Genomic DNA, 26,361 nt, shown 5'->3' with positions numbered 1-26,361 from the left:
TGCTCAGCAGCCCTGCAGGAAGCAGGAACTATTCCTCACTTCCCAGGTGGGGTGTCACCTTGCTCTCGTAGAAGGAACTGTGCTTTGAACTTCCATCTCTCTTCCTTCCAGCCCTTATTTTCCAGTTATCTATCCACATCTTCCTCCAGGTCCTTTAAGAACTATTGAGGAAAAAAATGTCCTTCCTCAGAGCAGTGTCTTAAAAACACTAACTCATCTCAAACTAAACTTGCAGTGTCAAACAGTTTTCTGTTGTGCTCCTATTGCTCTGCTATGGGCAATGACAGAACAACAAAAAGAAAAATGTGTGGGACAAAGTTCCTATCTACAACTAGCTGATTGTGCTGGACAGAAGTCTACGATGACCCCAGGGCTCACAGCCTCTGTAATCCCCTCCCCTCACCTTGTATTTGCTTCTGACTGATAGAACATTGTGAAGATAGAGTCTAGGAGTGCCACGATTATTCTGTGTTATAGGGCAAAGGGGAGGGGACTTTGCAGATATAATTAAGATCTCTGAGGAGCTGACTTCAAGTTAGCCAACGGGGAGATTATCCTGGGGGTGCGGGGTGTCCTGGCCTAATCAGATGAGCCATTTAAAAAGAGATCTAGGGGTCAGACACTCACATTAGCACTCTCCTGCTACACTGCTGGCCTGGAAGAATTGAGCTTCCCATGCAAGATCTGCAGCTTCGGGAAGTGAACTCAGCCCAGTGAGTTCCAGATGAGAGTCCAGCTCCAGCTGACATGAGCAGAGGACGCAGCCCAGCCTCTCACCTCGGGAGGATGGAAGACAACACAGTGCTGCTTCATGCTGCTGAGTTTGAGAGCTTCCTACACAACACTGAAGAGCTGCTACTCAACCTGATTTACCAAGTGTCTGACAAAACTAAGATTTGTGACAGAGAAAAACAGTTAGCTTCTTGGAGCATTACCTGCATAAGATGTAAAGGTGACACTTAGCATCAGTAATGGCACCATGATAATGAAACCAGGCTCGACACTTAACAACAGTGGCAATGATGGTTTTTCCCTTTCTCCTTTTGCCTCCCCACACAGAAACCCAGCCAATTGTTAGTCAGAGGTCCTGTTGCCTTTTAGAGGTATCAGCCAGCTCTCCCAGAAGGCATTTCTCATCTCACCACAGCCAGAGCTGTCTGTCACCTTGGACAAGAAGAGGCGGGTACTGCATAAACCACAGGGAAAACCCTCTCTAGGTCTCCGGCTTTCTAGAGCCACCTGGGCTCCCTCAAAGCACACGATGCACGAGGCTGGACCCTGAACAGTGCCTGGTATACCTAGTAGGCACTCAGCAAAGATACAAAACATACAAAAGTAATATAGGCTCTTGAGAACAGTCTGTCAGATGAAATAGCCTACCAGCCACTTATCAGTGGTTTTAGCCTAAAAGCTTACATTTAGGCTAGTTGATGGGATGGAGTGGGGCGCTTGGGGGGTCAGAAGAGAGCTGGGACAGTGTGAGGCACACAAAGGCCAAGTGAGGGTATCTCAGGCCTGCTCCAAAGAAGTTACAATGCACTTGGGGAGACAAGACAAGGAAAGTAACTTAGTGCACACCTGAGCTCTTAGGTAGAGAAGAACAGAGCCAGTGTGTCTCTATTTTGGGAGTGAATGCAGAAACTGTTACTGAAACAAGAGGAAGGTGGGGAGTTAGCAGGCCAGAGCCTTGACCACAAATGAAATTCACCGCCTTCTAGCTGTAGGAGCTGGACCCGTTCACAGAACCCACCCAAGCCCTGGCTGGATGACTCTAGTGCCCACCTCTTGGGCTTCTGTGAAAGTTCCACAAGGAAGGGTGCACAGGAAATCTTTGGGATTAATATTTACAGAGCGATGGGTTGGGGGTTCGGGTGCCTGCAGAATCATCACGTCTGACTCTCCATGCTTGTCCTTGGGACCCCACTTACATCAATGCTCATTGTCCCCAGGGAGAGGGCACAGGCTCTGGCGTGACAGGTGGGGGCTGTCTGATCTTGTCACTGTCCTTAACCTCCAGGGCAGTGGCAATGGCTGATGGCTGGGCCTTCTTGCCCACTTTCCCCATCTCCATCTTCCATCCCTGTCACCAGGCTCCCTCCATCCCCATCCGACATGGTCTTCTGTGTTCTCTTTTGTTGGGTGTCTCCTAGGTGGGCCTGGAGCCTGTATCTGTCCCCACAGCATGAAGTCAGAGTGGCTGCCAGGCTGGAGAGTTGGAGGCATCAGAAAGGAGACAGCGGCCCCACTAGCCAGTGAAATCTAAATCCAAACACTGTGAGTGCCAAGGACAGTGAAGGCAGAAGGCCAGCCTCCTGGAGTCCAAGTGGGCCCCTGGGCCTCCACAGAGTCAGAATACCCTCTGTGGCCTGACCTCCCTGACCCCAGGCTTCCTCCAATTCCACAACAAAGATCTCGGAGCACAAGGAACGGAAGCGAGAGAATGTGTCCCGTGATCCAAACGCAAGCCAAGATCAGGACAGACGTGTGAGGCACATAGAAAGGAGAAAGATGGCTTTCCGGGGGCCCTGGCTTTTTCAAATGCCTGAACCTGTTCAACTGCTTAGCGTGAACTCCAGTTCTGGGAGACAGTTCAGGATGGGAAAGGAAATCTAATTAGCTCTGGTGACCTCCCTTCCATTCTTACAGCAATCAAGTCAAATGGCCCAGTAACACGATAGATCTCACCTGCCATTGATTCCTGAAAGAGAGGAAACAGGAAGGAGAGAGGGAGAAAGGGAGAGAGAGAGAGAGAGAGAGAGAGAGAGAGAGAGGAGAGGGAGGGAGGACACAAGTGACATGCTTTAATTAAGGATTGCGCTGAGAGAAGTCGTCCTACATCAGCAGCAGAGCGGCGAGCCCTTCCCACTGCCACCGTAATAAATCCCTGATTGACCCATACGCTCTGTCTCGTTCACAGTCATCTCAGTGATCAAATCCCACGATTAGGACATAAAAGATAACAGCAACAGCCCACATTCGCCCACTGTTTTACGGTTTGCAAAGCAGCTGCATGGTTATCATTACATTTGGTTCTTCAGGATCATGCAGTGAGGGAGGTGCTCCTGTTCCCATTTCAGAAGTGAGGACACAAAGTTACAAGAAGCCAAGCCAGGACTCGAGGCCAAATCCCACGGCCTCTCTCTCTCGCTGTGCGCAAGGCCCCACTACACCCTGGGAGAATGTCATATGCAAACCCAGCCTTTCTCCTGACAGAGAAGGAAACCGAAGCACAGGCTAACGAGGCAGCTTGATGGAGTGGTGCACTGGGACCCATACCTCTTGGCGACACCATCTCAGAGTTTCAGTTTACCAAGTGACTTATGTCAAAAAGCCCTCCAGAAGGCGGGGGGGGGGATGTGGTGAGGTGACCCACAGTTGTCACGAAAGCCTGTGTCCAGACAGCGTCATGCCTGGCGGGCTGGAAGACCTCATGGTACTCCGCCTCATGGTGCACTAATGCAATGATTTCATATCGGTCATTGTCTGTGTCTTATGAATAATGCCATTCCAAGGTTTCTGGAGAAGAGGCGTGGAGCCAAGGCCCTGAGAACACCCCTGGGCAGGGGCTGAGTAATCCAGGACATTTCAGTCACAAGAAAGGGCCCGTCTTGATTTGGAGTCAGAAAAGGAATGATGCAAACATTGCTGAGCCCTGGAAGCACCGCAGAACCTTCTGACTGCAGGGCTGGCGGCTTTTCCCCTGCTTGCTCTTCCTTTGACCTGCTTGGCACAGCCTCCCAGGCCCACCCTCCACTCCCGAAGCTGCCTGTGTGGTTGTGAGACGAACCCTCATCTGCAATCTCAGGGCTACTGTCTCTGGCCCCAGGAGGCATGGCCACTCACACAGGGTGACTTCCAGTCTGAGCAAAATCCTTCTGCCAGGCTCAGATCCCAGAGGCTGAGTACAGAGTGAAGACGTGACCCCCCTGCCAAATTCTTTTGTTGCTTTTACTGTTTTTCCTACCTGGACGTGAGGCCGGCTCCATCATGGGAGACATCCTTCCTCTCCAGAATTTACAGGAAGCACACTTGCCTCCCACACTAAGTTAGATGTGATGTAATTCGAACCAAAGTTTGAGGACATCTCTCCCAATTCAGGAAAAGTTGTGCACTTGGCGTCTCCAGTGGAAAAAGTCCACACACACACACACAAATATGGTAGTGGATATTTTGGGTGTTTTTCTCACTTGAGTTGTGTGTGTACTTCATAAATCGCAGAGCAGAATTAAACTCAAAAAGCAAGTGCTTGAAGAGATAGAAACTCTTGTAATTCATGTTGTGCATAATAGATTTGGCAGGTCCCAGCACAGAAATTTCCAGAAGTGTTTGCGTGGCAGCAGTTCTTAGCCAATTCACATTTTTTAGCTGTCCTGGCCAGCTGCCCGGCCTGCAGAAAAAGCCTTGTATCTCCACAAGTTTGGCTGGCCTCACTGTCGAGTTTCCAAACTGCATGGCAGTGTTGGACAGACTTATTTTCAAGTGCCAAGAAAACTCCTGCTACTTATTGTTACCAAATACCAGATGTGCTTAATAAAGAGCAAGCAGAGCCAAACCTAGGGTAATCAAATAACCTATCATTAACTTTTTCTAAAAACAAAAAATGCAATTGGAATGGCGGATTACTGTTTTTCTTTGTTTGCTCTACGCCCTATTACTGGAACCCCTAGGGAGATAGGAACAGGACAGGGCGGGGACGCAGGCTCTGAAGACTGTTTGCAATCACACCCGCACATCGGAAACATGTGTGAGAAAGTCGAGGCAGTACAGATTTCCTCTGAGCTCTGCTCCTTACAACACTCCCCCCCCACCCCATTCCCAGACACGCAGAGGGGAGGGGCCCAGCCGGCTGATGCTCCTGCCAGCCTGCAAAGCACTGAAAGGTGGGGAGGTGCACTGGAGTTTGACCTTGAAGGAGAGAAATGCAGAAGGAGAGCTTGGGGACTTGGCAAATTAAAGAGTGTGCAAGAGTTGGGAGCTACCGCTTGCTGAAAGAGACACAGAGGCTCTGAAAGGCTCTGAGACACATGGTGAAGCTTTGGAGAGACTCCCCCCTTTCACTCCCGCCCCCGCCCCGGTGGGCTGCAATGATCTTGAAGTCTTTCTTCATACAAAAACCTCTCATTCCATTTGTTTCCCTCTCATCGATACTTTTTTGGGGGGCAAGGAGGAAGTAAATTCTCTGGGACTCCAATGGGGGAATGTATGTTTATAGCCAACTCTCTGCCCTTGCTCCATTCAAGGCATCCTTGCTGTCTGAGAACCCCACCTCCACCCCACCCCACACTAGGGACTTGCTTCCCCCCAAACCTCTGTGCCTCCCACTTCTCTTCCCCAAATTCACAGTTCTGAGAGATGAGGGTGGGTGGTGGGTGACCCTGGTAGACTGTGAATGGTTTGTTAGGGTGACTCCAGAGATATGGGGTATTACAAAAGAGACCTTATAGGCAGAGATGGAATCGCGGTGATCAGAAATTCTAGGCTTAATAACTCTTCTGAAATATTTGTTAACCTGTTTTAAGACAACCATGTAAATAAGAGAATAAATGGTGCAACCCTTAAAGAGTTCTTTACTAAAAATGTGCTAGAACCCAACTGCTCCTTGAACGCTATGTGCTGAGTCAAAGAGAGCATCAAGACGCATGGTTCTTCTCCATTGCCATTGGAGGAGAAACCAGGCTCTGGTCTCAGCAGGAATGCAAGGTTTTAACAGTGTCAGGAGCAAATACGGCTACCCAATGTGGAGCTGAGTCTACTGTCCCTTTTTAAACTTCTCTTCTTATTGTAGTCACATGTGTTTTATACATCAGGCACCCTCCCCAAAAGCCAGGTGAATCCGTATGCAATACAGAATCGTGTTTGAAATGCTCGTGTTTCTCCTGACCAGAAGAACCAAGCCTCAGGGGAGAGGCTCAGAGAGAGCCAATCCCCACCCATGATTCCTCTCGGCCTGGTGCTGGAAACTCTTGAGGTCACACATAACATCAGCTTCCCTCACTTTCCCTGAGGGCTGTGGAGAGGAAAGGGCTGGTCCCAGAGGTCAAGGCAGGACTGTTTTGTTCTCCAGCAGCAAAGCAGAGAAGGCCAGCGGAAACCACCCAAGCGAGGAGCTCTGCAGAGGGCAGTGAAGCCCGAGTCTCAAAACAAGAGCAGAGGAGCCCATCTCCTTGGAGCTGTTTATGTTACATAACTCAAATAAACACAGCAGTGTAGCAGCCGTCGGCGGGGCCAGGCCCGGGAGAGGCAGACAAAGGGCGTCTCCTTCTGCCACCAGGTCAGAGCTGGCTCCCTCAAAACAAGAACAGTGATAAAACGCTTGGGGACACACCAGCACAATTCAGTAGGATGAAGTGGATGCATTAAACACAGGCTTCACTCAAGTCAGGACTCAGAAGAACCCTTTTTTTTCTCTAGCTAAGGACACAAGTCCTGATGACAGTGACAGAGAAGCAGAGAAATTGACCCCACGATGGCTGTTTTCACTGTCAAGGTGGGGAAGAGGAGGGTCCAGTGGATTGCCCCAGCCCTTGAAGGCTCTCGAAGGTGGCCAGGAGCAGTGCCTGTGTTCCTGAGTCCAGCAGCAGCTGAATTTCTGAGACTTCAGTCCCTCTTGGCCCAAGGTGATGGGGGTGGAGTTAGGAGCTGCCTTCTGGAAGCATTGGATAGTTGACATGGAGTCTGTGAAGAACAAAAAGAATCATCAGTTGGGAAGTGAACACAGTCCTGAAGCCTGTATGAAGCCAGTCCTGAGTCTGGGAACCGAGATGACCTTGGAGTCCTCACCCATACCCTGCCATCTCCAGGGACCGTGGCCCCAGACGTATGCTGGGGACAAGAATAGCATACAAATTGAGAACATAGTCCTTAGGTGCCGGCTGCCAAGAGTTGTCCCATTACTAGGCTATGGGGACATGTAGGGAACAGTTTCTTTTTGAGGCTGTGGTTAAAAATACATCTTTCTTCAAAGCTGGCCCAGGGAGTGGAGGAGAACAAGAAGCCTTCTCTGTGCGTGCTGAGCGGGTGCTGCCCCGCTCTGGAATTTCTGTCTCTCGTTTACCACTCTGAGTCTGCGTGGGCCACTTGAGAGTGCCTGAGACGCTGTGTCTCAGTGAGTCATCATTTTAAACTATTATTGGATGGAGCCAGGCTTCAGAACCGTCCTCCCCAGTGAGCTTGCTAGATGCCCACGGGGCCAAGAATGAAGGAGGAAGGGGCTGAGACAATGCTTCACTACCCAGGGCTCTGACCCCTCCTTGCTCCACGGATGTGTCCCCAAAGATTTCTCTTTTGCTTCCTCATTCTCAAGTGGGTACACTTCCTAGCCACCCTCAGATGTTCAGGGAATAATGCTAATAGAGGTTGCTCAAAAGCACTGGCAACTGGAGTCCAGGCGTGGGTGCTGAGTGATCTCCTCCCTCTCTCTCCCCTCCACTGCAGCCTCCATCCCCTTTCACTGGGGTGCTGACAGACTGCAGGGTGCAAGGTTTGTCTGCACAGAAGAGGTCTCTGTACTCCCCTAAAGAAGTTTGCTTTGCGGGAACCTCTGAAATCTGTGCAAGCCCAAACCTATGTTCTGAGTAGAAAACAACAGGTGATGAGCTGTCAGGCTGAGAGGTTGCCAGGATCCACCCATGGGCACCCGGAGCTTGGCACTGCTTCCCTGGGGAGCTGAAAGTAAGCAGATCAACATGGAAGGGTCATGTTCAAATATGCCTCAATGAAGCCCGGGGGACATCCTTCTTGAAAAACAACTGGGACAGTATGACAGCTGTTTAAGATGCCAAAGAAAAGGGTCCCAGAGGACGCCTCCCCAGGGACGGCCCTACTTTGACATGGAAGACAGACAGCAGGAGTGGGGAGTCAGGCAGGTGAACACACTCATTTAACCAGTGATCAGACGCTGCACACAGAAGCCAACTCTGGAAGGAGCGGTGTAAAGGGTAATAATAACAGCGATTATTATTGTCATTGTCCTTGGAGCCTGTGGAGCAATGGATTGCCCTAAGCCTGTGGCCATTTTCTGTGACAGGGTTACCACGTCAGTTCTCTCTGCCCCTCTGATTGTTTCATTTGGGGTCTTTACAAACAAAACACCAATCAGGTTTCACGGCTGCCACATAGACAAGTGCGATTATTTTAAAATCTGGTTTATAATGTGAGTCATTCATCGTGGCAAATGGGTGAAGGTATAAGGAGAAAAGTGGGAGCAGGATCTCCACTGGGAGTGAGGGGACACGGAACAGACCGTGTTTGCCCAAGAGCCACCGCCACAGGGGCAGTCTGGGAAATTACTTTTATGGAGAACTTAGGCCCAAAGTCCTAGCTTTGGCTCCTCCTGGCACAGCCGCTTCCTAGCAGTGCCAACAGGGGCTCATTTGCTCCCCTTCTTAAGACTCCTCCACCTCACCCACAAGCTGGAGACAGGATGCCCACTTGTTGGGAGGGTCCCCACCCAGGGCTCGGCATGTTTTGGCTGCAACAGCACTGGGAGAACCCACATGCAAGCGTGGCTCTTTGTCTCTGAGAGCATTCACCCTCTCTGTCCATGGGGATGGGAGTGCCCTGGAGGCCCCTGTCTGCCCTCAGGAGCAGGAACACAGAACTGAGAAGTCAGCCTACCCCCTCCACCAGAGAGCTGGCCACCAAACCAGGAACATGTCCCCTTTTAATCCAGAGCACCTGCCCCCAGGCTCAGTGGCCTCTTCCACAGCTCACCAGTTGACAGATCTGTTTCCATTTTCTCTTGGGCCTAAGGCACTCCCGCTGCCAAGGGGCCCTCCCTCTGTCCCACCCCTCAGGTTCCATGGGGGAACTGAAGGCCTAGACAGAGAGTGGTTAGGGAGTGAGGCAAGCACCAGGGAGAAGGCACCTTATTATATTCTTTCTAGAAGAATCTCCAGGCTGTGGCAGCCCCAGGCGAGTCCCAGGCCTGCAGCAAACCTGTCCACCGTGGGGCTGTCTCAACATGCTTTTTGGAAAGTCAAGTTTGCAGTGTAAACTTTGTTCTCCCTTCCTTCAGGGATTCACAAATGCAGCTCTCTGTGCCCTTCCTCGCCAAGTTTCTTTGGTGCTGAAATCCGAGGTCACCCGCTCTGCTCTGGAACACACCATCCTTGTTGGAACAGGCCCACAAGGCAGCCATCTCCTGGCAGGGGGCAGTGTGGCGGGTGGCACTGGCTCCTGAGCCTGCCTGGGCTTATTCTCTCAGTGGCACTATTTTTGGCAGGGTTTTTTTTTCTTTTTTTTATCCTTACTCTTTATCACAAGGCTGTTGGGTAAATGACAGCGAACTGCAAGCTTGAATGGGCTTGTTTGACAGGCCAACCTTCATCCTGCACACCATGGCTGACTGTTACAAAAGAACTCTGAGAGGGGGGACAATCATTTCACGCTAATTCCTTGCTGCAGTTTACTTTTGAGTCTCGAATGTCGTGTTTGCATCTTCCTGGGAGAAGATGGAGTGTGCGTGTGGTCACTGTTTGTGATGGACGCAGGAAGGTCCCCATTTCCTGGCAGCCCTATGGCTGGGAAAGTTGATGGACACCTCGAAGGGACTCTCCCAGGTACACACAGCACTCAAAGGAGTTCATAGTACATCACCAGCCTCTACAGAACTCGCACTACCTTTGATACAAACCTCACATTCAACATCCCAGCAGTTCTCATCTTTGTGTGTGTGGGGGGCACTGGGGTTTGAACTCAGGTCTCATGCTTGCAAGGCAGGCGCTCTACCCACTTGAGTATTCCACCAGCCCTCAAGCATTTCTTAGAATACATTTATCACCTAGGCAGCATTAGGTGGAGGTATTGGGGTAGATTGAGACAAAGCCCCAAAGTGGGAAGTCCTAAAGCCAAGCATAGTGGTACACACTTATAATCCCAGCACTAGGAAGGGCTGAGGCAGGTGGATGGCAGGTTTGAGGCCAGCCCTGGAGGGCTGATATACACGGGCATAGCAGGTTCAGCAGAGGAAGGCGAAAGTCAGCTTGGAGAAGGGAGTGGCGATAGGTCTGGGCCAAAAAGGAATAGCAGTTGAGAGCAGTGCAGATATGCTGGGAATCCTCTGAGGAAAAGGACGGAGGCTCACGGAGAGGCTTGGGGCGGACGGCCGTGCCCAGTTCAGCAGCAGGAAGTGATTACTTCTGCTGACTTATAAATCTGACTGGGAAGGCTCTAATCCCAGCCCTTCACCACTTGCCTCCAGACTCACTACCGTCACCACACTGCCTGATGCTAGTTCTTCTCCCTGGGGACAGCCACTGATATTTCTGGGGCTGCATCTTGCTCCTTGCCCAGGTTAGAAATTCCTTTCGGTCAGGAACCAAGAACGTGCCCTGGGCTCCTCCCCAGGAGTGAGTAGCTTCCTGGAGTATCTCAGAGACTGCACGTTGTAGCAAGGTTTCAGAAGTCCTGACGTTACTGACCCCGTGTTCTCCAACTGAGCAGAACTTTGCACCAACTGTTCCCTCTGCCTCGGTGCCCTCACTGGCTTCCATCTGGGGACCTCTCCTACTTGTCCTTTTAGCTCCAGGTCAGCATTCTCCTCCCCAGTTATGGGCACAGCAGGTGATACATCACTCCTAGAGCCAGTGTGCTTCCTGGAGGCCTGGCCAGGAGGTAACCCAGTGCCATCAGCTCAGTGCCACCTGATTGCAGGTCTTCCTCCTCCAGTCTGTGAGTGCCTCGCAGGCAGCACCCACCTTCCCCCATCTCAGTGCCTGGCCCAGCACAGTGCCTGGCACTCGGTAAGGGTGTGTTTCACGTCTGGCAGGCCACAGGGAAGGCAGCACGGGATGGGGCGTGTGACCTGAGGGAAGGGGACCTGCTTGAGATGAGATAGAGAATGCCCCCAGGCAGCAAGCCCATTGCTTCCTGATGACCTGACATATGGTGCCTGAGTGGTGCTTGCTCTTGGAATCCCAAACCTCATTTTTGGTCCTTTTCTACTTGGAGTTTCTCTGCTTTCCATTCGCTGTCTTTAGAGCTCCAGTTGCACAACTCAACGGTGTTTACCGAGTTTCCAGAGACTGACCTAGGGGTGTGAGCATGCTATGGTAGGTCGGAGCGGGGCCAGGGAAGAGAGTGACATTGCCTGGGACACTTGGGAGGCAGGAGATAGGTGGACATCACCTACTGGCCTCCAACCTGGCCTCAGATCCCAGCTTATATCTCTGTCGTGTGCAGAGCATGCCTCAACTTCCCCACCTGTTAAGTGGAAATGGCTCTCTCCGTGCAGTTGTTCGGAAAATCAAAGGATCAGCACATTGTGCGAAGCCCATGGTGTGTGCCCAGCATAACAATGAGAGTGACGTGGGCATTGGGAATCCAACAGTCCAAGCTGGCTTCCTCCCCTGACAGGTAGTCAAACCTGGGACCAGTCTCCCTGCCCTCCCTCATGTTCTCTGATTCCATATGAGGACCATCTTCACTGGCCATGGTGAGAATCAAGGGGACCGTGGTCTAGCATGTTTTGTAAGCTCGAGTGCATTTCTGAGACCATTGTAAAGTCTTGGGAGGAAGAACTGGGAGGTGAGGGCATCTCAGAGACCCTGCCCTAACAGAGTGGGGCTGTCTATTAACCTACTGTTCATTTCTGGAAAGTGATGCTTTAACTTCCTTCTGAGGGCCTGTTAGTGAATAGTGACTCACCTGCTGTGCTGGCCACAGCACCCACACACATGGTTGGACATTGTCTGGATGTTTCTGTGAGGGCATTTTTGTTATCAGTGGACTTTGAGTAAAGCCACTTGTCCTCTGTAACATGGGTAGACTCCATCCAGTCAGTTGAAGGACTGATAGATCAAAGACTGACCTCCCAGAGAAGGGACTCTGCAGTGGAATGCCTGCAGACTAGACCGGACACATTGGCTCTTCTCTGGGCCCCAAGCCTGCCAGTCCTCCCCGCAAATACTGGATTTGCTCATCTCCATAATTGCATGAGCCAATGCCTTAAAATCAATTTGTCTCTCTCCCTCTCTACCACTTCCTTCCTCTCCTCACCCTTCCACAACCACACACAAACACGCACACATGCACACTCTGTAGAATCCTCCTTCCTATACCCACAGGCACCTGGAGTTCTCAGATAACTCTAAGCTATGTACTGTAATAGTCACAGTGAATGTGAACTTCACAGGAGTGGCACTGTCACAGAGCTTGCAGGCCCTGTCTTACTTGTCCTTCCCATGGAAATCACAGTAAAAGCTTCTGCCCTCAGTGCCCCATTCCTCCTCCAAGATAATGTGGTAGACAACCTGTGACTGTAGCCCAGGGCTAGGATAGCACTCAGCCAGCCAACAGATAGGTGAGTGAGTATTTGTCCCTGTCACGTGGTGCAAGATACCATAGTACTCTTCTGGGTGAGGTCTGGGGCCAGGAGGAAGTGACAGTAAGCATCTTGAGCAGCCAAAAGAATTGTTCTTTGCATCAACCAGAAATCAACACCAACAGTTTAAACATGACCTGGCCCTACAGAAAGCCCCGATCAGCATATTCTCAAAGAGCAAGCTCAAGTTCATCCAAGGAGGGTATTCTTGGTTCCTCTGGGGCCCAAAGCACTCCTCAACCCCCTTATGGGGACCTGGGCTCACAGGCAGGGCTTATATGCATCTCCTGAAACAAGAGAGCATGTGCTGTCTTAAATGGCTCATGCAGCCACAGAATCATGCAATTGCAGAACCCTAGAGTTTCAGGGGCTCGAGAGAGCTATCAGGATCTGTGGATCTAACATGCCTTTCTTTAAGAAAGGAAAAAATAACCCCAATTAAAATAAAGACTTCTACTCATCTCTTCCATTCACATGGAACCCTAAGTGAAAGCTAATTAGAAGAGTGGATTGACGAGAGCTTTTTCATACAACAATGCTCATTTTGCAAGGTATCTCATTGATTCATTAATTGACATATGCATCCATCCACCCCCCCATCCATCCATCCCCCATCCATCCATCCATCCATCCATCCATCCATCCATCTACCCATCCATTCATCCCATCCATCTATCTATCCATCCATCCATCTATCCATCCATCACTCCAATGAGAAATTGAGGCAGCTACACATAGAGCAGTTTGTGCTCACCGTCCCTCCTCTGTTTTTGCTTTTTTCTCCCCTCCAGGATGAAGCCTAGCATCCTAAAAGGGCTGGGGGTGGGTGTGTGCAGGAGAAAAGCCACCCCCACCCCCGATGGTGTTAGCACCCTGACTGGGATTCTCTGAATCCCTCACAGGCTATGGTTAGTGTCATCCGTGCCAGGTTCTGAGGCCCTGCTCATGTTAGAAGGCAACTTCATGAAGGTATCCAAGTAAATAAACACAGCCCTTCCTTCAGCTCTGAAATGTTCGCCAACACCAGAGCAGAGGTCCACTGGATGAAGCTGAGGAGAATAGCAGTACACCGTATGGGGGCTACTGCCTCCCATTTCCCACTGCCCGTGCTTGCGTGGGGAGCACTGAGTGAAGTACTACATCTGACTGTGACAGGGACTGGGCCAACCCAAGCTCAAATAATGACGTTGGCTTTTACACGAGCTAAGATAAGGGTAATTAAATCTCGTTCTTCAGGCATATAAACTGATCTCCGCAGGAAGGCAAGAATTAATTTAATTCTACACACAAAAGCCCCCCGCCTCCACCCCTCCACCAGCTCTGTAATGGACTAAGTGCGTGATGGGGGAGACAGGGGGAATGCAGAAAGATGTGCTCCGAGCACCAGGCATTAACTGCCCCACACATCAAGAGCTTGAACTTGAGCCACCTGGAGGCTGATCCAGCATGGCAGACTCACGGCCTCTGGCCGCTCTCTCTGTACTTGGTTTATTGCACACAATCTGTGCAGGGGCTGTTTCCACACTTAATGGCAATCCTGAATCACTATCTATTTCCCATCTTCGCCTGCAAAACAGCAACCCAGAGTGAATGCTGTGCCATAAATACCCGGCCCCATAAAGCCACTGCTGTACAGATTTGCCTTGCTGCGCGTGTGCGTCTGATTCACGAGCGCTTTGGCAGCCTTCCAGGCTGGAGGCGGGGGATGCAGCTCAGCATCCCAACAGCCTCATCCTGATCTGTGATACGGAGCCGCTCATTTCCACTTCACAGGCTCTGCTGAGCTGAGCCTCAGAAAGACAAATCCCAGACGTGGCATGGCATGCAGGAGGAGGCGGAGGGAGAGAGAGAGAGAGACTGGCTGGGAGGAAGGATGGTGCCGGCGAAGGAGGGAGGGAAGATGAAAGCAGAAAAGGGGCGCATTTATTAAGCTGTTTTCTTTTGGTGAAAAGAAGCATTTATCAGTGATTTCATATATCATGTGAGAGGTGGCTTTCTGCCAATCTCCAAGAATCCAAACAACCCACTGACATCACATACTAAATTTAGCTCAGCCCGCTCAGAGGTGAATAACTAATGTCTCTGGAAAGGCACACACTCTCCTCGGCTACATGTTTGTTATGGCCAGGCTGTCTGGCCTGTGCAATCAAAAGAATAATGTCCCATTCCAAGGAGGAACGGGGTAAGCATTTTCAAACAAGTTCAGCAGCTGATGGACGAGACCTGTTCCTATGGCCTTCCCAGGTCGCCATGGAAGGTGGGCACTTCTGCTGATACAGGTCTTCCAAGCCCCGTCACTGTGCGTGTGTGTGTGTGTGTGTGTGTGTGTGTGTGTGTGTGTTTCCATCTCTGCTCCACCCTCCAAACCGGTTGGAGTAGATGTCTGATATCACTAAAGGAAGTACATGGACTAACAACAGACATGCAAAGTCATGAAAGGGTCATGAGGTTCAAAGGTTGGGATGAGGCTTGGGGTACAGACAGCTGAGGCTGCCTTTGTTTCTTTTGCAAGCTTTCAGGGAAGGGCACTTGTGGAATTGGCGATTGTGAGCCAGCTCTGCTGCTCTTGGGTCCAGGTGTCTTCGATTCTACCCCCTAGAGTTTTTGTGTTTAGCTTGTGTGTCTGGGGCTGGTGGCCGTCACTGTGTGACATGCTGCCTGAAAGGTTAAGATTCCTACCAAGACCTCTGCCTGCACCATCCTCCCGACCCATCTCGCAAGCTCGAATTGTGGGAAGAATGAGAGATGCTGGAGAGCTCTAGGTACTCAGAGGAAGAGCAGGTGTAGCAAGAAGAAAAGGACAAGAGAAATACAGTGCCAGGAGATAAGGAGACTGCACCAAAATAGCTACTGGAAGGTGTTGGATTCCCTACAAACATCTGCACGATTTTCCCTCAGAGTCAGGGATACAATAGAGGTGGTTACTATGGAAACTGGTGTAAAAGCAGCGAGTTGAAAGGAGAGAGCTAGATAGAGAGAGGAGAGTGAAAGGCAATAACACTTCTAAATCATCAAAGAGGAACAGTACAGCTCTCTCTACTGTCAACACGAGAAATAATTAGAAAATGGAAGAGCGCTACCATCACGGGGGCACCAGGGACCCCCAGATGCTATGTTCACCCCCCAACCTCACATACACACCACCAAGCCTGTGTACTGTACCTGCTCACCTGCAGTAAAGAGCATCACCAGTAGGCTGCCTGCTCTGCTTGGTTTGCCTGTGACCTTTGGGGAGAACAGGTTGTTTTTCTGTGTCATGGTTTTATCACTTGCCGTCCCCACAGGAATGGCAGAGCATCTTGCTCCAGAAAGAAACAACAACACTGCTGCTTAAGGCAGAGACATTACAGTGTCAAGAGCTCTGAGCGTGTCTGGAAAACATGGGAGCCACCCCACCAGCACCCTTGGCGTATCCCAGAGGTGCTGGAGGGACGCAGAGGCCAAAGCCACAGTCACACCTAACCAGCATCACTCTTTCAGTGGGCACCAATGCGTGAACATGTCAGGCTGAGAACGGGCCTGCGGACAGGGTCATTGACCTTCTGTCCAAACCAGTCTGTTCCGTGGGAACATGTCGCCGGCTTCATAGGTGATTGAAAGGTTCTAATGGCCACATTCAAAAGTTAAAAGAAACAGCTAAAATAAGCTTTAATAAAATTTATTGAAGCCAAGATATCCAAAGTATGATCATTTGAACAAGATCAAAACAGAACTTGTTAATGGGATAGTTTATATTCTTTCACTTGAAGTCTTTGAATTCTGGTGTGTGGTTTCCACTTGTAGTAGAACCCAAGGAGCCACTTTTCATGAGCTCAGTAGCCATGTGTGGCTTTTGTGTTGCACAGCACGGCTCTAGAATTTTCCATTACAGAGATGGGGAGCACCAAGAAGTAAGAATAGAGGCCAGGGGGTGTGGTTCAGTGGTAGAGCACGTGCTTAGGATACAAAGCCCTGAGATTAGTTCACAGCACCCAAAGAGAGTAGAAAACGTGGGCTGGACATGGCTCAAGTGATAGAGCATCTGCCTAGCAAGTGCAAGGCCCTAAGTTCAAACCCCAGTACCACCAGAAACAAACAAACAAAAACTCCAATAACTGAGAGTAGAAAACAGGTCTCTGGCTCAGGTACTGATTCAGACCTTGAGTCACTAGAGGAGCAGGTGTCAGTATTGACTACTCCTATTTGCGGCTGAACAGTGACCACCCTGCAAGGAGAATGTCCTCTAACCACTGCAGCCCAGGGCCAAGGCACCAGGCAACACCAGCTGATACCACGCCTCTCAATTTTTTAACTTCTGAGTTTTCCTCAGCTGTAGAATGGGGATATTGTTAAGTAGGTCACAGTTGTTTTTAGGATAACACCAGGTCTGGCATAGAACAGGTGTTGGTAAGGAGTGACCCTTTCCCTTCTTCTAACCCAGCTCTCTTTTATCAGGCTGCCCCAAGTGTCTGATCTCAGGAGCCTCTGTGGACCAGGACTGTACTTACTGTGCAGATTAACTCCATGCTGATAGCTGGAGGCTTTGACAGTACCAAAAGTTACCAAAAGCTGGCATTCAGTAAGAGTCCTTTCGATGGCTATGACTTCCCAGTAAGACATTTAGGAAAGATCGTTAATGTATACCCTGTGTCTGCTGAAATCAGTGTTGCCAGCCCTGTGTGGTTATTTAAATTTGCATTAATTTAAAGTTAAAAATGCATTTCTCAGTCACACTGGCCACATGTCAGGAGCTCAAAGGTCACACGCGTCTGGTGGCTATTGACTGGGTGGCCCAGCTACAGAACATTCCTGTCATCCCAGAAGGGTCTGCTCAACCAGGCCATCGTGGAGCTCTTGGTCATCCATTTGGTATACATCCATTTGGTAACATGCCATGTAGGGACTGGAGGACAGAGTGAGTGAGCCAGTCTAAACCAGGCTACAGGGGTGGGACCCTGACTTCTCTAGTTCAGAGATACGTCAATGTAAGAAAGTTTCTTAACCTGTCTGTGCCTATGGTGAGACACAGTGGCTATGGTGAGAATTAGGGAAGGGTATAGACATAAGGAATGTTGTAACTGCTTAATTACTATTAGGAATGATTATTGCCAATGCCACATTAACTATTTCCAGCCGTAAGGGAGGGGTAGACACAATACTGAAGGTGAAGGTCCCTCCCCTAACGCACAAGCTTCCCGGGAGAGGTGATGACCCCTGAGCTGGGAGGCGAAGGCAGATAAGGAGTCGTTTCTGCATTCCAAACACTCACTAGACATTTATTTGTCATGTCTGTGTGCAAGGCAGTGTTGGAGACACAAAGATGACCGAAAGGTCCCTTCTACTTAAAAGTCTCCCGTCTAGTGAGGGAGAAAGGCTACGCTGTCATGAGTGAGCACAATGAAAGATTCTTGCTGAGAACTTGGTGACCCTAACCCAGCCAGGAGGCAAGAAGACCCAACAAGAGAGGAAGACCCAGGGACAGCCCCGCACAGACCCTGCAGCAATGGGAAGTGGCTGGCAGCAGGACAAAGGTGGGGGGAACAGGCCTTCAGTGGTGACTGAGCCACAAGTCTCAGTCTTTGTATCCCCTAGGACATTATTTATGACCAGGGGCTTCAGCCTGGTCACTCCCTCCCCACCTTGGCAGAGCCCTCTGGGGTAAGAGTCGCACCAAATCCTGCTGTGAAACCAGCAGTCCTGGCCCGCTGAGCTCCTGCAGCTCACCGCAGTGGCAAGCCAGGGCAGCTGTGAAAAATGGCTCCCCTCAGAGAGAAGTCTGAGCAGGACAAGTCAGGAAGACTTGCCTCATTATCATTCTGGTCACTGTTGGTTCTTACAGAACTGAAATGGTAGCAGCTGCCACAAAGGCTCACCTGAAAAGGCCCAGTGTGTCTTTGTGGAGAGAGTGCAGGCCTGGGCTGCCTCCGAGTCAGGAAGGGCCTGTGGGTCCTGCATGGAGAAGATGATTCACCACCCCTGAGGTTGCCATCTGTATGCACCACAGGCAGCGCCAGCCACGTGGAAAAGAACACCCAGAGGAACCCATTCCTGGTGCCGGGGAAGCATAGCAATGACCCTCCAGCCGGCCTTGTGCCCTCTCCCCGCCCCCATCCCTGAGTCGGGAGGGAGGAGGCATTGTTGAATGCTCCCAGCCTCCATAGCGCCTGGGCCTTGGGCCCTGGATCAGTCCTGGAGATTTGTAACTGAATTCCTAAGCGGATAAAAGACAGCTCCACACTCCTGTTTATGCCCAAGGACAGAAACAGTGAATTTCTCCTTGGTACTTCTGGTTTCTTCCCTGCTGTTTTCTGTCCCTTCAGCTGTGGCCAAGGAAGGAAGAGGCCTTTCTCAGACAGACTTCTTTGTCTCGTTCTGTTCTGTCCCGAGCGTCACACAACACAGATGCTCTGAAGGTCACCCGTCATCCAGGGTTGCCTGGGACCATCCTGGGTTTTAGCTCAGAAAAATCCCTGTGTCCCAGAAAGTCCCTCAGTCCTGGGCCAACTGGATCTGCTAGTTGCCTGCCCGGTCCAGCTTCCGCCGGTCTCAGAGCCAACTGAGGTTTCGCCAGGGTAGCAGCAACATCACATTTGCTTCTTTTCCCAGCAAAGAGTCCTTTGTGTTCAGGTCAGCAAAGGACAAGCCTCGTGTGGCATTCAGCTTGTGGCCTCCACTGCCTGACCAGGACTGGGAGCTGGTCAGGAGACACCAAACTTGGGGTCATTAGAGGCCCAGATGGTATAAAGAGATGTTGAGAGGGAAGTAGGGAGGTCATGTGTGTGCAATCTGATGTGCGGTCATCAACCTGGTCTCTGGAGCAGAGGCAGGAAGGTAGGGGAGCCCTGAATTATGGTGTCTACCAATGTCTGTTATAAATACTTCCGGGCTGCCTTCCAGCTACAAATATGATGCCATTGAACTCAGTCAGAGAGAGGCACGCCACCCATGCATGCTGGGTATTTGTGCTGAGTGTGTACCTGGCCGCATCCAGAGAGATTCAGCCACGCCCGCAAGGAAGACTGAGTGTGTGTGTGTGTGTGTTGCTTTTTCATCTTTGCCTTGCCCTCCAGACCAGTAAGGAAATATGGCTGACGTAGCCAAAGGAAATGCAAGTCAAGGTATGGTCGCGAGGTTTTTGAGAAGCTAGAATGGGAAGATGGGGTGGGGTTTGGGGTGAAGACAGCCAAGGAGGCCTCTATTTATTCTGCAGGCTTTCGGGAAAGAGCAGACGGAAGCTCTGGCTGTGTGCTAAGGTGCGGCCTAGGGGCTCGGGGATGCCCTTGAGCAGTCCAGCAGTGCTGGGCTCCTCTTCCTCTCTGTAATCTTGAGCATATTAACTGAGATTTCCCCAGAAGCACGAGTTATGAGTGACGGAAGGTCAGCTGTGAGGAGATGAGCAGATTGACCTGCAAACGATGGAGGATGTATTTCACCGCAAGCCAGGGTCGATTGGAGCCCAATTCTGTGCAAGTAAGTAGGAAATGAGCGAAATCTAGTGATACTAAAAAACTAAATGGAAAAGGAAGCAGTGATTTCTCTTCACCACCAGAAAACATTATTTATGTGGGTACAACCTAGAATCAATTATCAAACGTACCTTCTGGATAAAGCCTAACCGTAGTAAACTTAACACGACGGATCAAGTAGTGTTTGACCAATTTCCTGAAGACAGTTAAGTCAAACTTACAGGATCCAGCACTGATGTTGTTGAAACTACAGATCTTATTAAAGATTTTCTTACATTTAAAATATGCAAAATGCGGGCAAGATTTAGTAGTGAAAGTAAAATTAAATATTTAATGACATAATTAAGCCTTATTAATGGTATGTTCTTTATTTTGCCCATTAAATATTCATGGCGACTATCATCTCTTTCATCTTTATTACTTAAGCGATAGTTTTTTTGTAATTATTTGTTAGGTATTTTCATTAACATTTGATGAATATTAATAGTTAAAATAAAAAACAGTTTTTATTTCTGTCGTAATGACTTTACGGTGATAACGATATATCACCAAGCATTGATAATGTGCTCTACTTGTTAGTATTTCCATCACTGATTTTCTTACTCCAGAGTAGAAACTCAGATCCTTCTGGGTGACAAATGACAATTGTCAGATTCTTCCATTACTCTTTATTTATTTATTTAATCTACTATTCTGATATGGCTTCTTTGTGGGAGAAATATGAGTTGCCAATTTACAACTAAAACCAATAAGCAGTATTTTAAGTTTTGCCCCACTCTGTGTCGATGGCAGCTTGCACGTCTTCTTGCCGTCCTCATCTGGTTCTCATTTTTACCTCCTGTGCCCATGGATTTGGTCCATCATAAGTGGTCTGTGCAGAGCTTAGACTTGGGCATGAAGACATTTTCCTGCGGGGACAAAGGATAAGAGTTTTCCATCCTGGACAGTATGAAGCAGACGCAGGTGGTCCCAGTGCCCCACACAGGCAGTGACTACAGACAGCAAACAGGAGTGGGTCCAATCAATGTGCTCCAAGGACATGGAATACACATGGTGACCATCTCCGCCAGTGCCGAGTATGGCCACCACATTGCCTACAGAAACATCCCAGCAAAGCTGGAAAGATCCCAAGCAGCCCGAGAGCTGTGATTTGCCATGGCAGGCTGCTGGCCGCTGCAGAGGCTTTTTCTGCAACCTCAAGTGATGGCTGTCAGAAGAATGAGGGTGGCAGATTCTAGTCCCTGGTTGGGCCTGCCGACTCACTTTAAAGCAGCCCTGGGTCTGGCTCTGCATCCCTTGATGGATGTGGGTTCAGCATTAGTCAGAGTCGGTCTAATCAGAACAGGATGCCCTTTGGTTTTCTGGGAAAGCTTTTTCCCTTCTGCAGGAGTGATTTGCATTTTTAAAGCCACAGGCTCTTCAAAAGAGCTCTGGACCATGAGAGAATACGGTGGGGGCCAGGGGAGGTTCTAGCCCTCAACTTACATCCAGAAGAACCACTGTTCCTTTCAAAAGGAATTCACGGTGGATGGCCAACGTTTGATCCTTTCCAGGGCAATTGCTGAGCGGGTGGGATTGCCCTGTATTATGGACCTGAAGCTCAGTGAGTCAGCTGACCCTCCAAGGTCTCACAGCAGGTAGGATGCACCTGTCCTTGTGACTCAAAGTCCCATCTGTTTCTCACTGTGGCATGATGTCACCTTCCTCACTGCTCTTCCCATGTGGTTCTGTAAGACATAGCTCTCATTGTTAAGAAAAGCCTCATTGTTAAGAAAAGCCCCAGTGTGCACACGGTCTAGTATGATGTCAGTGCTCCATGCTGGCATGTGGGATGCCACCACCGAGGCCTCCCAGCCCTGCTCTCACAGTTTACATGCATTTGTCTGTCTAGCCAAGCTGTCCTAAGTCCTTGTGAGGAAGGACCAGCCTTGGGAGTGTGTGTTTTCCCCAGGCCACTACCAACAGCTGGCCTGGAGAATTCAATGCTGTGTGCTGTAAAAATTTTACAGGTCTTACTGAGACAGCATCTGCCCTCACTGCCCCCAAGAGAAGGGACCATGAGTGGGTGTCACCAGAGGGACCAGAAGATAGGGACTTAAGAAGTCACTTCACACCACACCTCTTCAAATCTCCTGGGCTAGAGGCAAACATCAAACAGGCCTCAGTTTCCCCCTTCTTGTTTTGAGTGCATCAAGATGAAAACACACACGTTGACTCAACAAGGACAAGTGTGGACTTGCGTACCCTGTGTGTGCTGGCCCGACAGACCACAGGTGGTGACAACCACACATGGTGACATCAGGCCGCCCCAAGCTCTCGTCTGTAATGTCTCTCCTTGTTGAGCTGCAATGTGACCATTGTTTATTATCTATCAAGAGCCAACACCATATTTGGCTCAGCACACAAGATTGATAGATTCGGCCTGTCACCAGCCTCATTCTGGTGGCAGCTCTCCAGACCTCCTCTGTACTCCTCCCGTCCTCTCCCCCAGCAATCCAGAGCTAGGTGCAGGCCACCCTGCTGCCCTGCTCTGAACACCCTTTTGAAAAAGCCATTTCTGGAGAGCAGGGACCTGATGGCAGGTACCCAGTGGCCTCATGCTCAGCACAGTGCTGGGCTCCACTGAATCCCCTCTGCTAGGAAAGCTGCTGACAGCAGTTGGACCATTCTGGAATCTTCCCCTTCTCACCTGCCCAGGCTCCCCATGTCTTCAGAAAAGAGAGGCATTGAAACGCATCTGCAGGCCTTGGAGGAGAAAAAGTCCAGATTGGCAAGAGCCAAAAATTACACTGCCTTATGGGATACAAAACCCAACCTGGCGTGTGGAATGGGATGAAACCATTTTCATTCTGTGTCCTAAAGGTGCTAAAGCATCTTGGTGACTCAAGTCACAGGCTCAAGTCTGTGCTGGTCCTGTAGAACTAGTGTGGTTTCAGAATAAGGAAGGTCACTTCAGAAAGTTTAAAGACTAGAAGACAGAGAGACGGTGTCCCGTTCCCTGGGTTCTCGCTCTGTCACCAGTTCTTGATGTTACTTAGCGTTGTGTCCTGAACTTACTAACAACCATCACTCCAAGGCTGGGGTCACCTTAATCAACCCAGGGAGTGTCTGTTTCATGAATTAGCTCAGCTGAAAATGAGGAGACGTTTAGGTGCTATAAGTGGAGGCTGAGGACCTGAAGTTGCACAGGAAGAGGTGAAAGGTTCGGAGCCCAGCACCGTGCTGGCTCCTGTGCACTCGAACAAGTGATCTCAGTGTTGCTCCTGACTCAGGAAGCCCATCGTGCAGTAGAGTAGTGTGGTGGGCTTTCCAGTAACAACCAGTCAGTTCTCTGATGCTTCATCACCTATGGGGTGTCTAATGATTCGATTCTGATGCTTCTGGGTCATAGCTAAATCCCACAGGTTAGGGCCTCAATCCTATAAGGTTGCCTCACTTAAGTGCCAGCCACAGAACAGTGTGCCCCATGGCTGTAATCTGAATAACTGTGCTCCCCGAAGTTCATGTGTTCATGCCTGATGCCCACAGAGATGGTATGAAGAGTGGGGCCTCTGGGGATAGTTAGATCTTGAGGTTGAGCCCTTACGAATGAGGTTAGTGCCTTTGTAACGAAGCCCAAGAGAGCCTGTTCTCTTTAACCTTGAGAGACGCATAAAAGATGTCATCTATGAGGAAGGACCCTCGCCAGACTGAGTCTGCTGTATCTTCATCTTGGAATTCTGGCTTTCAGGACATGAGCAATACATTTCTGTTGTTTATAAATTGCCTAGTCTGAGGCATTTTGTTACAGCAGCCTGTACAGATTAAGACGCCACACTACTCATGCCTCTGCCCGGGCAACTACAAATCTGAGGCCCCCTCAGTTTCTATAGCTCACTTCAGTGACCCCCAGAATTCAGGAAAATGTACCACTTACTGTTACAGTTCATTGTCAAGGACAGAAAAAACTGCCAAGTGAAGAGGTGCACAGGGCAAGGGCTGGGAGGGTCCCACATGCAGAAACCTCTATCCCAATGGAGTTGGGGTGCTCCACCCTCCCAGTAGGCGATGGGCTCATCAATGTGAAGCTCCCAGATACCATCATTGGGGATTCTTGGGGAGGTTTTACCAGGGAAGTATCACTGCTTAAAGCACTGGTCATTGGTGATGGCCCTCAATCCCCACCCCTCTCCACTCCCTGGAGGATGGGATGGGGGTGGAGGGTTCCAGCCCCTAATCACTCAGTTGGTTCCTCTGGAAACCCCTTGGTGAGTATCTCATGACCTTAAATTCAGGTGTGGTCCGAAAAGGTTTATTATGAATAACAAAATACCTATCACTTGGGAAATTCCAAGGGTTTTAGGAGTTCTGTGCCAGGAACAGGGGACAAAGACTTAATGTAGATAGATGATTAATAGACAGATGGATAGATGATAGATAGATAGTAGATGATAATCTGTTCATATGTTGATACCCAATCCCTACTGCAATAGTAGAGGTGGGACCTCTGGGGATGGTTATTTCTGTCTGTCTGTCTGTCTATATTAGGCGATGGGTGGACAGAAATGCTTCAGAGAGTGAAGGACGGTTGGTAGGAGGCCAAGAGGTAGATGCCCATCTGCTAACCTGGGAGGCTAAGAAGGGCAGGGGTCTGTTGTCCAGGTCCCACTGAGCAGGGCCACCTGCCGAGGTTCACTATGGCTTTCTTCACAGGTACTCTGAACCCTCTCATCTGTAATGACCTTGGACAGGTCACCCACATCTCTGTGCCTCATTACCCCAGCTATAAATGGGGGGTGATAACTGCAATGCCTCCGGGTTATTGTGGGATGTAATGCAGCTCTGTAAGTCCTTGAACCATGCACTGTACACTGTGTTCTCCAGCACTCAGTAAACCTAAGTTATGATTCCTGCTTGATGGAGGTCATGATTAAGGACAATTTCAGGGGAACAGTGAGCAAATGCGAGTGGCTGAAGCACTAGCTTGGGAGTGGCCCCGATTACCTCATGGTCCGTGAGAAATCTGCTCACTCTAGCAACCATATGCAGACCACCAGACGACTGGCTCCCAGACAATTGCTTAATGGTCCATGGGGTGACCTGTCTGCCTGCATGCAGAGGAAACTGCACGGCTGTCCTTCCTGTATCAGCTTCCTGACATTTTGCCTGGCTTCACCAGCAAGGAATCCAAATTTGCCAAAGCCTCTAATTAGAAAAAGCTAATCTTTGAACCAACCCCCCAAAAATAAGCCCAAATATCATTGAACAGAACAAAACCTCTCGGGCTGGGGGGCATGGCTCTCCAACAGTAGAGCAAGCATGAAACCTCAAGTTCAAACCCCATTACCACCAAAAAAAACCCAAAACCCAAAACTCTTTGTATCTAATCAAAACATGAGGTGAAGGAGTAAGGGTTTTGTGAAATGGTCTTCCAAATTTTTGTGCTTCCCATTAGAAGCTGGTGCTTTGGGGCCACAAGGGCCTTATAGGAATGTGGTGGGAAGACCCAAGGACTGGTGAGGACTTCTCACTGGAAGGGGCATTGACCTGGTGAGGGAGGTCTTGGAGAAAGGCCCTCTGGGAGCTTGGCCTGAGCCAAAGGTGAGTCCTGCATAGGAAGCACGCTTGCTGCCAGGTAAATTTGCTCCCTGGGTTGTTTTCCCCATTGCCAACACCCCACCAGGCTTTTCTGCCTGCTCACAGCTGGGGACAGGGACACAGCAGCTTGGACTTCCATGATCAACACTCTTGACCTTGGGACCAGGCCTGGGATAAACTGAGCTGCTGCCTCTCCCTGTGCCTGACAGGAACCAGTGCCAGGCCCCTGGGTATATTGCTCATTTCCTGATATAAAGGACAAGAGCTAAGGCAGTGAAGCAGTTTGGGACCTTGTGGCACTGTTTGCTGTCTCCTTGGCCCACAGCCTGCCTGGAGACACACACGAGGGCTCTCAGCTGCAGAGAAAATGAGATGCCCTCTCACGCGTGCAGCTGCAGAGATGGCTCATCTCTCCTCCCTTCTGGAACTCCTCAGGAAGCCAGGCACACGCTCAGAGCCTCACTTTGGGGTTTAGACTAATGCAAGCCAAGGATGTGCTACACACCAGCTGGCGGCTCCATCCAGGAAGTGGTAGCCCTGCCACTTGGTCATCGTTGGAGGTCCCCCGGCTGTGCCAGACACTCAGGTCTTAAAGAGAAGCATTAACCCTGAAAGTAAGGGGTAGCTGGACGTGAGGACTTGGGGTAGGGAGCACTCAGCAAGAAGTACAGGTGGGACTTGGGAGGCAGTCCTAGTTGGGGCAGATTAGCTCCATCTGAAAAGCAATCGCCAACATCTGGGGAGAGTCTGCCAGGCCTTGTGCAAAATGTTAAGAGGGCAGGAGCTGAACACAGACCCTGCCTGGGAGAAGGCAGCCCCATCTGGGAGCTTCTGAAGGGTAGGCTCCCAGGCTCCACCCTCAGAGCCATTTTTAGGTGCTTAGCAGGAGGAGGCTGGCAGCTCACCCCCCTTGGGAGTCACTGGTCTCTAGGGAGCAACAAAGAGGAGTCCCCATGTCAGCTTAGAGCCTGGGGCCCTAAGAAGAAGGTTAGGGAGAGTTCTTGGCACCAAGACCTT

At 50.1% G+C, this 26,361-nt stretch overlaps 1 long non-coding RNA gene across 1 annotated transcript; it reads right to left on the bottom strand.

Moving 5' to 3' along the window:
- Nucleotides 1-5,807: 5,807 nt before the first annotated feature.
- Nucleotides 5,808-19,062, bottom strand: LOC141417565 (uncharacterized). Its single transcript, XR_012442210.1, has 2 exons — nucleotides 18,175-19,062; nucleotides 5,808-6,675 (listed from the first exon to the last, which is right to left on the bottom strand). It is a non-coding gene; the product is annotated as an uncharacterized lncRNA (long non-coding RNA).
- Nucleotides 19,063-26,361: the final 7,299 nt, after the last annotated feature.

Source organism: Castor canadensis, chromosome 15, assembly GCF_047511655.1.
Source record: "Castor canadensis chromosome 15, mCasCan1.hap1v2, whole genome shotgun sequence".
In the NCBI taxonomy this organism is placed as follows: Eukaryota; Metazoa; Chordata; class Mammalia; order Rodentia; family Castoridae; genus Castor; species Castor canadensis.
This window is presented reverse-complemented; position numbering and strand designations above follow the sequence as displayed.